Source organism: Colobus angolensis, unplaced genomic scaffold, assembly GCF_000951035.1.
Source record: "Colobus angolensis palliatus isolate OR3802 unplaced genomic scaffold, Cang.pa_1.0 Scaffold14, whole genome shotgun sequence".
Lineage (NCBI taxonomy): Eukaryota > Metazoa > Chordata > Mammalia > Primates > Cercopithecidae > Colobus > Colobus angolensis.
This window is the reverse complement of record NW_012114488.1, coordinates 10,541,457-10,554,121: the sequence shown is the minus strand read 5'-3', so window position 1 is coordinate 10,554,121 and position 12,665 is coordinate 10,541,457. Positions and strand designations below refer to the sequence as shown.

At 45.8% G+C, this 12,665-nt stretch overlaps 1 pseudogene; it reads left to right on the top strand.

Moving 5' to 3' along the window:
- Positions 1-4,332: 4,332 nt before the first annotated feature.
- The window catches only part of LOC105506811, a 58,749-nt pseudogene continuing 50,416 nt past the window's right edge, over positions 4,333-12,665 (top strand).

Below are 12,665 nucleotides of genomic sequence, written 5' to 3'. Positions count from 1 at the left end.
GGCGGTGCACGTAGTGAGGCACTATTGAAGGCAAGAGCCAAATGGTGTAAGAATGTAGTCTGCTCCCCCAAATTCTCAAATAGACAGGGAGATCTTTGTAACAGATGTAAATGAGCGAGAGAGCCCTGGTGGCTTTTGGTATCTTATCTCACTTTGTTTTTAAGGAGGCAGAGGGTCCATTTCAAGCTGGGGGTGCCTGAGGGTGCTAACACCATGCCTGGGGGTGCTGTTCTCAGAAGGCAATTTCAAGAGGAAACCTGGGTGAAGTATCAGTGCTAACTGGCATTCATATTTGTTTGTTTGTTTTGTTGTGGTTATATATGTGTGTGTGTGTGTACACACATATATATATGAATTTTCCATTGTCACCATCTTTAAGGATGCAATTCAGCGGCATTGATTAAATTCATGATGTTGTGGTACGAGCACCATGATCTATTTCCAACATTTTTCATCATCCCTAACAGAACAATATTCTACCTATTGAACAATAACTCCCGACACCCCTCCCCCAGCTCCTTGCAGCCACCACTCCACTTCCTGTCTCTATGAATTTGTCTACTCCAGGGACCTCATGTAAGTGGAATCCTGCAGGGTTTGTCCTTCTGTGACTGGCTCGTTTCACTGAGCACAATGTTCTTATCCATGTTGGGCACTGGTCAGTGCTCCCTTCCTTACGGCTAATGCTCCATTGCATGGATGCACCACGTTTTGTGTACTCATTCATCGGTGAGGGGCACTGGGCTGGTCCTTCCTCTCGACTATGGTGAATACTGGCGACGGCTGTTGTGAATCCTGGTGCACAAGCATCAGACATTCCCGTTTTTAGTTCCAGGGACATGGGGTGCCTTCTCCCCCAGGAGGGTTGAAAGCTCCATGTCCCTGGGACATTACGAATGGCACATCTCCCTCCCCAAGTGGATGTAGTGTAGCGGGATTGATGGGGGAAGTTTAGGCACTGGCTGATTAAAATGTTTATAGAATGACTTATGGACTCGGAATTGCAGAGTTGGACGCACTTGAATTTTTTAGTTTTTTTGATAATTAATAGTGGAATTTTAAGGCCTGTTTTTTATCAGTCTCTCTAATTCCTTATCAATCTCGCTACATTTCAAGTAGACATGTAAAACTTTAAGGCTGGAGGGCTGAATCAGGCCTCACAGATAAATTCTTTTTCTAGTGTCCCTAGGAGTACATCTTGTCAGTCATTCTGTTCGGAGACCATGAGAAAACCACTGGTCTGGAACCCCAGATGTTCTGTGCAGTCCTTGGCTTGTTTTGTCTGGATACCAGAAGCAGCATTTGTGCCTGGGCCCAGCAGTGGCATCTGTCCCCGCACCGTCTTCAGGGCTGGCCCGGGGCCCAGGTCCTCCTACTGCCGGGGAGTAGTGGCCGCAGCTCCAGGCTGAGGCCCGGCTCTGTCCACGGGGAACCACGCGTGGGTGCAGGCACTGGGTCTTGGATCACACATGCGCACTCCGAGCACAGCGCATTACTCTTTTTTCCTGCCCAGATGACTTTTTAAATAGAAAAATAACCCTGACTCTAACGTGTTCTCAGCCCGTGAACAATGGATGCTTGCTGGACAAGGGGCTGCGGGCCCTATCTGCAGGCAGCTTGGGCCTGTGGGGGAGGTTCCAGTGACTGCAACCCCCCGGGGGCTGGGAACAGAGGACCCCAGCCTCCCAGCCCTACCTCCTTCCTTGGAGGGAGGGAAGGGCTGTGACCCCTTCCTGGGGGGCTGTGAACTGCTCCCTCCCAGGTCCCTCCCTCTTTCACTCTCCCCTCAGAGGACTAGGGGTCCGCAGGGGCAGGGGGATCACATAGGGTGACACCTGTCACTACAGAGGGGTGCAGGGCTGCAGTAGCGGGGGCTAGGGTGCCTGGGGGACTCAGGAGCCGTGCTAGGGCGAGTGCACTGGTGCGTGTGGGTCGAGGGAATGGTGACAGCGGGGGCGGGAGCTGAAAAGGCACGGGGGCGGCTAGGGGACCCTGCGCTGGAGCTGCCGGCCGTCGCGCGCCCCTCGCGGGCCCCCTCGGCCCCCCGCCCGCCCGCGGCTGCTGCCGTCAGAGCCGCCTGCGTCAATGCTGCTCGGTGACACACACAGCTTTTTTTCTTCTGCTCCTTTTTCTCAATGAGAGGAGCCTAATGGGATTTTTATTATCAGACTCATAAATCAAACCGTTAGGCCGTCACGTCTGGCACGTGGACGACACCCCCGTTCCTCGCCCCCCGCGGCAAATGGAGGGGGCTAGAGCTGCGTTTTCCCCTTTTCAAGAAAATCTTCAAATATTTTATCTTTATGTTTTGAAAGTCGCAGCAATAAACAGCTCAGCTTGCTGTGGCTGGTGCAGCTCTACACGGATGCAGAGCTGGTCCTCCCGTTCCCTGGAAATGGTTTTGCAAAGTTGTTGGTTTTGCAAACAATAAAAGGCTAAAAAAAAGGGGGGGTTGCAGGCACATCGGTTGGTTAGAGGGAACCGACAGATATTTCAAGCTACTGCAACACAAATCTATGTAAACATTGCATCAGTGGGGGTTGTGGGCACAGACTTTGGAGCAGCCCTGCCCTGATGCTTGTGTTACTGACACAAAACAAAACCCCAGCTATGAATGCAAATCAAGGAGCAAAGACGTCAGCAACTAAGGCGATCTGGAACGCTAGGAATCCTGAAAGCTTCTGCATTCTCATGGCTACTTGCCTGTAGATTTCTAATAAGATAAATCGGCGCTGGTGTATCTAATTAATGGTTGTCCTCCAACAAGCCACTGGACAGCACTTATTAGCCATGGGAGATGGGAAGCCAGGTGAACCCCCAAAGGAATCTCAGTGCAGCCCCTTCCTCATTTTGGTCAGAGACTCAACCAGAGTGTGGAGGCGGAGCAAAGTCAAAGTGGGTCCAGGGACTAAGCTGTTGGGGCAAGGACCCTTGGAGAGGGAGGTCCCAGCTTCCAGAGTTGGACACAGAAAAATATGTTCCGCCTCTTGGGAACTGCCTTTTGTGAGCAGCCATATATATTCAGGGGGTCATCTAACAGGGGACTGTGAAGGGTGTGCAAGCCCGTCATCTGGTCACTCTGAAGCCAGGTCTCCAGAGCTTCCCTGATGAAATTGTCCTGCCTGTGATGGGCGAGTGTTCCCGGAACCTTTGGGACAGCCTCTGCTGGCTCGCAGCTCATCAAAACTTCACAGAGCTCAAGGCATGGTCTTCAGTTAAAAGCCTGGACTACATGTCAGGTGGGCAGAGGGCTACCGCTTTAGGATAAAGTGGCTACAAGGAGAGTGGCCTGATATTTTGTATATATTCATGATCATTTTAATTTCCTCTTCCCAGCCTGTGTTGTACGTTTCTCCAGATGTCTTCAAAGGACATATAGGATGCCCAGGAGAAGAGTTGTTGGGTCTGTTCTTTCTGATTCCAGACCTTTCTGGTCTTGAGTTATGGTTTTCTCAGGGTCCAGCGAAAACAGCAGCGCTCCGGAGCTGCAGACCCAGGCTGGGAGCTGCCGCAGGGGCGCACTTGTCCGCCAGTAGCCACCGCCTAGGATCATTGCCCTGCGCAGTTGGACGGCTTCCACGCATCATCTAGTTCTCACTGCATTCTAATAGCAGGACAAGTTCTCTGGATTTGTGTGAACTTTTTAAATAAGAGTTAATAAGTCAATGATTGCCAGATGAGAGAGGCAGCTTATGTGTTTTTAAGAAGCATCAAACCCGCCCCCCACCTCCATATTCTTCCACCCCAGCAAAGGAGCCAGGAAGGCACTGCAAGGGGGAAGAGAGGGGCGGGAGGATCCGTGAGAGGAAAGATAAATATTTGCATCTTCACTTGTGTGCATCATTGGGGTGACCCGTGGGTGCCAAAGATGATGTATTTTATACTGAACATGGTATTGGCAATTTTGGGGTGCACAATGAAAAAGAAATTGGTATGAGCACATCTACCCTTAAGACACGATTTCAAATATAACTTCCGTCATTCACGTCTAGACCCATATTCTGATATGAGTAATAACTGTGCTAAGCAAAAGTAGATTAGGTGCAATAAATATAAGACCTATATTCCCATGTTGATTGATGGACTTCAGTGGAATATTCCATTTTAGCAACCGATATATTTCATAAATGAGTTAACATTGGTCCCATTGCAAAATGATTTTTTATACAAAATTAGAGAGGCTGACATAAGGAATGCTGCTAGAAAATTATTAGCTCACTTTTTACATCCAAGGGGGTGAAATGATACACTTTAGAAACTTGTACAAATAGACAAGTGGATAGATGTCGATGTCAGTGGGGAGAAAGGGGGGTTCCCTTTTGAGGAGAGGAGATGGGCCCGGCGGGGGCGGAGGAGCGGGTCGCGCCGCTGACATTCGCCAAGGACAAGACGGGGTGGGCGCCTGCCGGTGGCCGACTCCGCCCCTGCCTCTCAGCGGTGCGCGTCATCCGCGCAGCCGCGGATCCTGGCCCGGGGAGCCACCGGTCCAGCCTTGCGCCCGGGAGCCGGACTCAGAGACGTCCACCCGGTGGAGAGACGCGAGGGAGCCGCGCAGACCAGACAGAGGCTGCTCACACGCAGAGCCCGGGAAGCCGGCAGGGCGCAGGCGGGGCGGGTCCCGGGGCAGAGCAGTGACCATCTGCGTCCTGCGTAGCGCTGCCACCAGGAGAGGAAAATCCACTGGAGGTTGTGCTGTGTGCGTTCTCCAAGAGGGAAGCTCAGTATGCGCACTCCTTTCGTCCGCTTCAGGAGGACCGCACAGTGTGTGGGTGTGGGTGTGTGTGCGCGCGCGCGCATGTACCTGTGTGTGCATGTGTGTATGTGCATGTGTGCGTATATGCGTATATGCGTGCGTGTGTGTGGCTCGTGCACATACGTAAGCACACCCTCGGTACATAGAAACTCACAGAAACATACAGTGATCCTGTATAAAGATTATGAGTCTAGAAAACATGTACTGCCAGTCATTTTTCTCGACTGTCTCTGTGCCTTCTAGATATTTCGGTGTCCTCCGCGTGCTTCATTTTTATCAGACTCCTGGGTGTGTGCAAGGAGGGAACGCAGGCGCGGAACTCAGGCGCCGAAGATGTAGTTTGTGCATTAGGAAGCCTCCGCTGGAGCGCCACTGACGTCTGCACCTCCGCGCTTGGCTCTGCTGCAATACATCAGACTGCCTGCAGGATCACTGCCTCTTGGCTCTAATATATGTGCACTGCTGGTTAGGAAAATCCTCAGCCGTACCGTGACTCTAGCTAGCTAGTCAATGTATTTTAATTTTATTAATTGAAAGGAAGGACTAAGGAGGGAAAAGAATGCAAAGGAAACATGAAAGATTTTACAAATTTTTAAATGCTTATTTTTCCAGATGGAAGGTTGAGACAGAACGAATAGAGAGACTTCATGGCTGCAGATGTTGATGTTTTTGCTAAATGAACAGCCAAACTCAGTTCTGTGAAATTGCATCATATTTCTTTTCCAGAAGACACAAAATCTTTTGATTGTTGTACTTCTCTTTGTATCTGTTACTGTTTAAAAAATTTGAGGACAAAATACTTTAATGTGATGTCAATTCTTAGATTTCATCTGTCTCAATTATTTTTGCAGGGCCTCATCACTTCACTCTCAGTGTGGTGATATTTGCTTTTTAATGTATTGTCTTGTGTTGAGGTCATGGAAGATATGAACGAGGCAGGAGGATCGTTACAAATGAACCATAATTAATATTTACATAATTCTCATGGATTGTCAGGCAGCCCCCTAGAGTGCTGATATGCTGGCGAGCTGTGGGGGTCACTCTGCAGGGGGACCGGGCAGGCCTAGAAGTAACTGTAGATTCCCCTTTGAGAACTTGTCACTGGGCTTGGGTATCCCAACATTAATGCTCTTGCATGAGTAGAAGCAGCAGAATGTCCTGGAACCTCAAGGAGGGTTTGGGGGTGGCAATGCCAACATGGGGAAACCAGTGTAGAAGGAGAATGGTGGAGTTCTATCTTGGGGCAGTATTAGCACCTGTCGGGGAGTGGACATTCTGCCAATTTGCTAGGGTTGCCCTAACAAAGTCCTACAAAACTGGGAGGCTCAAAACAAAAGAAATAGCTTTTCTTACAGTCTGAAGGCTGGAAATCTGAAATGAAGGTGTCAGCAGGGCCAGGCTCCCTCTGAGACCCTGTGTGGGTCCCTTCCAGCTTCTTTTAGCTCCTGGTCCTGGCAGACAATCCCAGCTTTCCTCGGCTTGTAGCTCATTACTAATCCCTGCCCTGCTGTCAAGGTTGTCTTCTTCCTGAGTGTCTCTATCTCTGACTCTTGTCCTCTTCTTAAGGGGACACCAGTTGTATTGGATTGGGACCTGCCCAAATGACCTCATCTTAACTTGATTACATGTGCAGAGACCTTATATTACAAATAAGGTCATATGGACAGGTGCCCATCTTTTCAAAGGACACAACAAGACCCACAACAGATGTTTTGGGATTGTACTTCTGCCTCAGCCAGTGGGGAACTTGTCCTGAGTTTCTCAAAAGAGGTGATGAAGAGTAACAGAGGGAATTGGGCCAGAGTTTCCACACTATCTAGCATTACAGTGTTCCGTGGCTGATGGCATTCGCAGGTCAGCATTAGCAGCTGGAGGGAAAGCTGATGGGAGCCAGGACTGGAGGGGCGTCGACAGGGCAGATCTGCGGTGGTGAGGGTGGTGGCTCTCAGGCCACCAAGAAAAACACCAGGAGCTGCAGGGCGCATGCCAGGGGAAGGAAGGGGTGTTGTGGGTCATTAGGGCCTAGTGTTTCCCCAGATGGGGACCCCAGCCCACTGCTTTTCTTATACCCGTTCCTCCTTTCCTTCCTCAGTGACGAGGTCTGGGGAAGCAAGAATGGACGTCCACATAATGAAGCACCAAGTTAATGGAAGGGATTGTGGATTTACTGAATCTTTCACTTCAGCCCTATGTGTGATGCACTGTGTCGGGACTTCACGAGCAGGTACAATGGGTGTTAGCTTATAATAATAACTCACAGTTAAAGCACAGCCGGGCCAGTGATATTTCCAGCTGTATTCCACAGGATCCTAGTGCTCAAACCAAAATATTGCAAAACTGAGGGAATACTGTCAAAAATAAACACTTTGCCTTCTTCAGTTCTGTGTGTTTGCTGTGTGTGTGCATTTTGTAAGGAGTTTCATTTGGGGAAAGGATTGAATAAATTAAATAATGCATTTATTCATTCAACAAATATGTGAGTGGGGCACTGTGGCTCACACCTGCAATCCCAGCTATTTGGGACGCCAAGGTGGGTGGATCACCTGAGGTCAGGAGTTCGAGACCAGCCTGGCCAACATGGTGAAACCCCATCTCTACTAAAAATACCAAAAAAATTAGCCAGTTGTGGTGGTGCACACCTGCATTCCCAGCTACTAGGTAGGCTGAGGCAGGAGAATTGCTTGAACCTGGGAGGCAGAGGTTGCAGTGAGCCGAGATTACACCACTGCACTCTAGCCTGGATGACAGAGCAAGACACTATCTCAAAAAAAAAAATGTAGATCCCTGTGCTTCAGGTACTACTAGGAGATATACCCACAAAAGAAATTAATAGTAATTCCTGCAAGTGTGGAACTACCATTCTATTGGGTGAGCAGCATATAATTAATGATAACAAATGAGAAAAATAGGTACTACGATGAAAGAAGGTGACCTATGGCTCTGAGAAAAAGCAAACACAGCAGGATGATGGGAGACTAGGGCCATGAGGGTAGGCTCCATGGAGACGAGGCATTCAGCAGACTTGGAACTGGTGAAGGAATCCGCAATGTGGTGTCTGTGTAAAGAAGCTTCTGGGCTGAGGGATGAGCTGCTGTGATGACTTGATGGTGAGCATGTGCCCAGTGTGTTAGAGAAATGGCGAGGAGGCCAGAGTGGCCGAGGCAGAGGGGGCAGGAAGTAGAGGCCAACACCGAGGCAAACAGCAAGCCCTGCAGGTGCTTGCAAGGATTTTGGATTTTACTCTGAGTGAAACGGAGAGCCAGCCATTCCTTGGTGGCGCAAAGCACGACATGGTATGACATGCATTATAGAAGGATGTTTCTGGCCACAAGGAGGAAAATGGACTGGAGGGGCAGGTAGGAAGCAGGGAGACCCAGGAGGAGGCTACTGCAGGAATCCAAGTGAGGCATGATGTTTGCTCAGAAGAAGGCTGTAGCAGTGGGAATGGCAAAATGATGTCATGTTCTGAGTCTATCTTGAAGATGAAGCTAATGGGATGTCCTATGGGGCATCATGAAATAGAGGAGTCAGGAATGACTTTGAAGAAATGAAAGCTAAGCTTGAACATTTTCCTAGTCCATCTGGGCAGCTACAACCAATACTTTAGACTGGGTAATTCATAAACAACAGATATTGCTCACAGTTCTGGAGACTGAGAAGTCTGTGATCAAGGCACCAGCAGGTTCGAGGTCTGAAAGGGCCTCTGTGCTTCCTAGATGGTGCCCTGTTGCTCTGTCCTCACATGGTAGATGAAATGAAAGGGAGAAACAGGCTCCCTCAAGCCTCTTTCTAAAGGCGCTAACCCCATTATAATCACCTCGCAAAGTCCCAACCACTTAATACCATCACTTTGGCGGTTAGGATTTCAACATATGAGTGAGAGGGACATATACATTCAGACCATAGCAAACATTTTAGCAAGGAACTGAACGATATGAAAAGTAACACACTGCTGGGCACAGTGGCTGACATCTGTAATCCCAGCGCTTTGGGAGGCTGAAGCAGGAGGATCACTTGAAGACAGGAGTTTGAGACTAGCCTAGGCAACGTTACAGATCCTGAGTCTACAAAATTTTTTCTTAAAAATTAGCTGGACATGGTGGTGTGTGCCTGTAGTCCCAGCTACTCAGGAGGCTGAGGTGGGAGGATCTCTTGTGCCCAGGAGTTCAAGGTTGCAGTGAGCTATGATTGTGCCACTGTACTCCAGCCTGGGTGACAGAGCCAGACCCTGTCTGACATTGTTTATCACCACAGACTCACACTAAGGGACCTTCTAGACAATGGGACTCTGTTATGATTGGAACGTGGGGCGTGAGCTACCTTGTTTGGTAGATTCTCCCCACATTTCCACCTGAGCAAAGGAAAACGACCTTAGATGAGAGGCAAAAATGCTGGAAGGAAGAGCAGATGAAGAAATATATGAGTAAGTCTAAGTTAAGTTTCACGTTGTGATACAAAAACAATAATGTATTTTGAGATTAAAATATAGTATTAAAACTCATCAAGATAATACTATGTAAGCTGAGATCAGGGTAAATGAAATTAAAAGTACTGTAAGGTCCATCTGAGTGTCTGAGCAAGGATAAAATTATTGATTAGCATAAGGGTGTGATTAGCTATGGATGCATTCTGTCTTATCAGAAGGAACACTTGAAGGTGGAGACCTTTTAGTGAGAAACATGGATAATTTCAATTTGCTTTAAAAGGCATCCACCCAGAAGTATTATTTAAATATTGCACCATGCATCCTTAACCACTCTCAGACTAAAGGATGCTGTTGTCAAGTTGCAATAAAAAATCTTGTTTACGATTTTTTTCTATAGTTGGGTTTTGATTTGATGGCATCAGCCAGTTCCACAATACATGGAACGATGTTATCATTGGAAAGTGGGGCATGAGCTACCTTGTTTGGTACAGACTCCTACCCCATTTCCAGCCATCATCCTTGAAGTAGTCTTTCGCCAGTATCTCAGTAGTTGCATATGACATTGTCGTCTTACGCACCTAAATTGCTCCTTTATAAGAAGCCCCATAATGTGCCAATGATGATTTGTGAAATACTGAACATCTGCTTCTGTTGGGCTTTTCTTTCAGTAACTCTTTTCTTCAGAGAATTCTGTTTGGCCTTTTTAAACTTAACTTTTTATGTTTTATATACAGATGCCACCAGAGTTTTGGTGACTTCATTGCTATATTACCTAGTGCATCACTGCAAATAATATTCTCTGACTTTAGCACCTTACCACTGATTTGGCTACCAAACTAATGACAGCATATGAAAGATCATACTTCCAAATAAAGCTGTTTATTTAAGGCCAAATAAATAAACAGACCTAATCATAGGGCTACAGAATATTTCCCCTTTCCCTACACCTTAATCACCTCATTACTAAAAGCCTATTTATTGTTGTTCCTTTTACCTATATTTTACTTACAGATCCTGGGCAGGGAGAATGTAATGAGTCAAGAGTGCAGTCATCCATCCCCAGGTCATGCCAGGAAGGAATGGAGGGCCAGGTAGAGAGAAAGGAAAGCCTGTGGCAACCAGCAGGGAGTAGAGTGTGGATCACTTTAAGATTACTGGCAAATGTCTGATTAGTTTGTTTAAAGGAAACAGCAGGAAAGTGGGAGCCCAGTCTGCTAGGCAGGAGAGATGCCTCTAAGTTCTCATCTCTGGCCACCAGCTTAAGCCATTTGGGTGTGGTGTAGAACAGAAACTGTGCCAGGGTTAGCTGAGTCCTTTCTCTGGATAAGAAAGTTAAATTTGTATTCAAAATGGATGCCAAGGAAACATAAAAATTGTAAGAATTCATTACAATCTGGTCAATATAAGAAATCAAATGCATTTTTATAAACTAACAGTGAACACTTGGAAAATTAAATTTTTAAAAATCCATGATTACGATAGCAAAGAAAAGCATGCAAAAATGTGCAAGACTTGAACACTGAAAATTACAGACTACTTCTGAGAGGACTCAAACAATACTTCCATTTATATATATGTTCTTGGACTGGTAAATTCAATATTGAGATGTTAATTCTCCTATACTGGTCAAAACAATTCCAATCCAACTCCCAGCATACTTTTTTAGAAATTGACAAACCAATTCTAAAGCGTATGTGAGTATGCAAGGGACCTGGAGAAACAAAGCAGTTTTCAAAAAAAAGAACAAAGTTGAAAAACTTATGTTACCTGATTTTAAGACACACAATAAAGCAACAATAAACAAGATAATGTGGTACTGGTATAAGGATAGACACATAAATCAATGGAACAGAATTAATCATTTATAAATTGTGATGGTTAATATTAGGTGTCAGTTTGACTGGATCGAGGATGCCTAGGTGGCTGGTAAAGTATTGTTTCTGGGTGTCTGTGAGAATGTTGCCAGAGGAGCTTGACATTTGAGTCAGTGAACTAGGAGAGGAAGACTCACCCTCCGTGTGGGTGGGCACCATCCATTTGGCTGCCAGCATGACTCCAACAAAGCAGGCAGAAGAAGGTGGGATAAGCCGGCTTACTGAGTCTTCTGGCCTTCCTCTTTCTCCCCTGCTGGATGCTTCCTTCCGTTCCTCCTGCTTGGACATCAGACTCCAGGTTCTTCAGCTTTTGGACTTTTAGACTTACACCAGTGGTTTGCCAGGGGATCTTTGTGGCCTTCAGCCACAGACTGAAGGCTGCACTGTTGGCTTCCCTGCTTTTGAGGCTTTTGGACTTGAACTGGGCCACTACTGGCTTCCTACCTCCTCAGCTTGCAGACAGCTTATCATGGGGCTCCACCTTGTGATTGCATGAGCCAATTCTCCCTAATAAACTCCCTTTCGTGTGTGTGTGTGTGTGTGTGTGTGTGTGTTTATCCTATTGTTTTTGCCCCTCTGAAGAACCCTGACTAATACATAAATGAACTCATATTTAACATGGTGCATTGATTTTGAATAAAGAGGGCAAGATAATTCAACAAGTAATAGAAAATCTTTTCAATATGTGGTTCTAGATTAAATAAATACCTGTATAAAAATAAACTTAGACTCTTATGTTAAACTACACACAGAAATTAATTACTAATGGATTGTAGACTTAAATGTAAGAACTAAAACCATAAAACATCTGGAAGGAAACAAAAGAAAATCTTCACAATCTTTAGGTAGATAATTATTTCTTAGGACAGAAAAAGCCCAAATCATAGAAGAAAAATGGAAAATTGAACTTTGCCAAAATTTTTAGATTTGCTTATCATATAACACTGTTAAGAAAATAAAATGCAAGCCAAAGACTGAAAGAAATGCTTGCAAAACATAAATCTGATGAAGTAGGAAAGTACTTGACAAATTACATATTAGGTTGGTGCAAAAGTAATTGTGGGTTTTGCCATTACTTTCAATAGCAAAAACCACAATTACATTTGCACTTGCCTATATCCAGATTGTAGAAAGAACAATTAAATAATAATAAGACAAACAACTCTGCTTAATAATGGGCAAAAGATTTCAATGGAATCCATTAAAAGATGCTCAACATGGTGATTAGAACAGCTCAAAGCAAACATACCATGAAATAACACTACACACTCACTGTCACAAAGTCAGAAACACTGGAAATACCAAATACTGATGAGGATGCTGAGCTATTAGAACCTTCACACAGTGCATGTGAGAATGGAAAACCATACAGACACTTTGGAAAACAATTTATCAATTTATTTAAAAATTAAACATATATTACTTACATAGTCCAGCAGTTCCACTTCTAGAGAAATTAAAACATGTGTCTGCACAAAGACTTGTATGTGTGTGTTAATAACAGCATTACTCATAAAAGCCAAAAAAAAGATATAATTCAAACGTGTATCAGCTATTAAATGGATAAACAGACTGTGGTAAATCCATTCAATGGAATCTTAATTTGGTATAT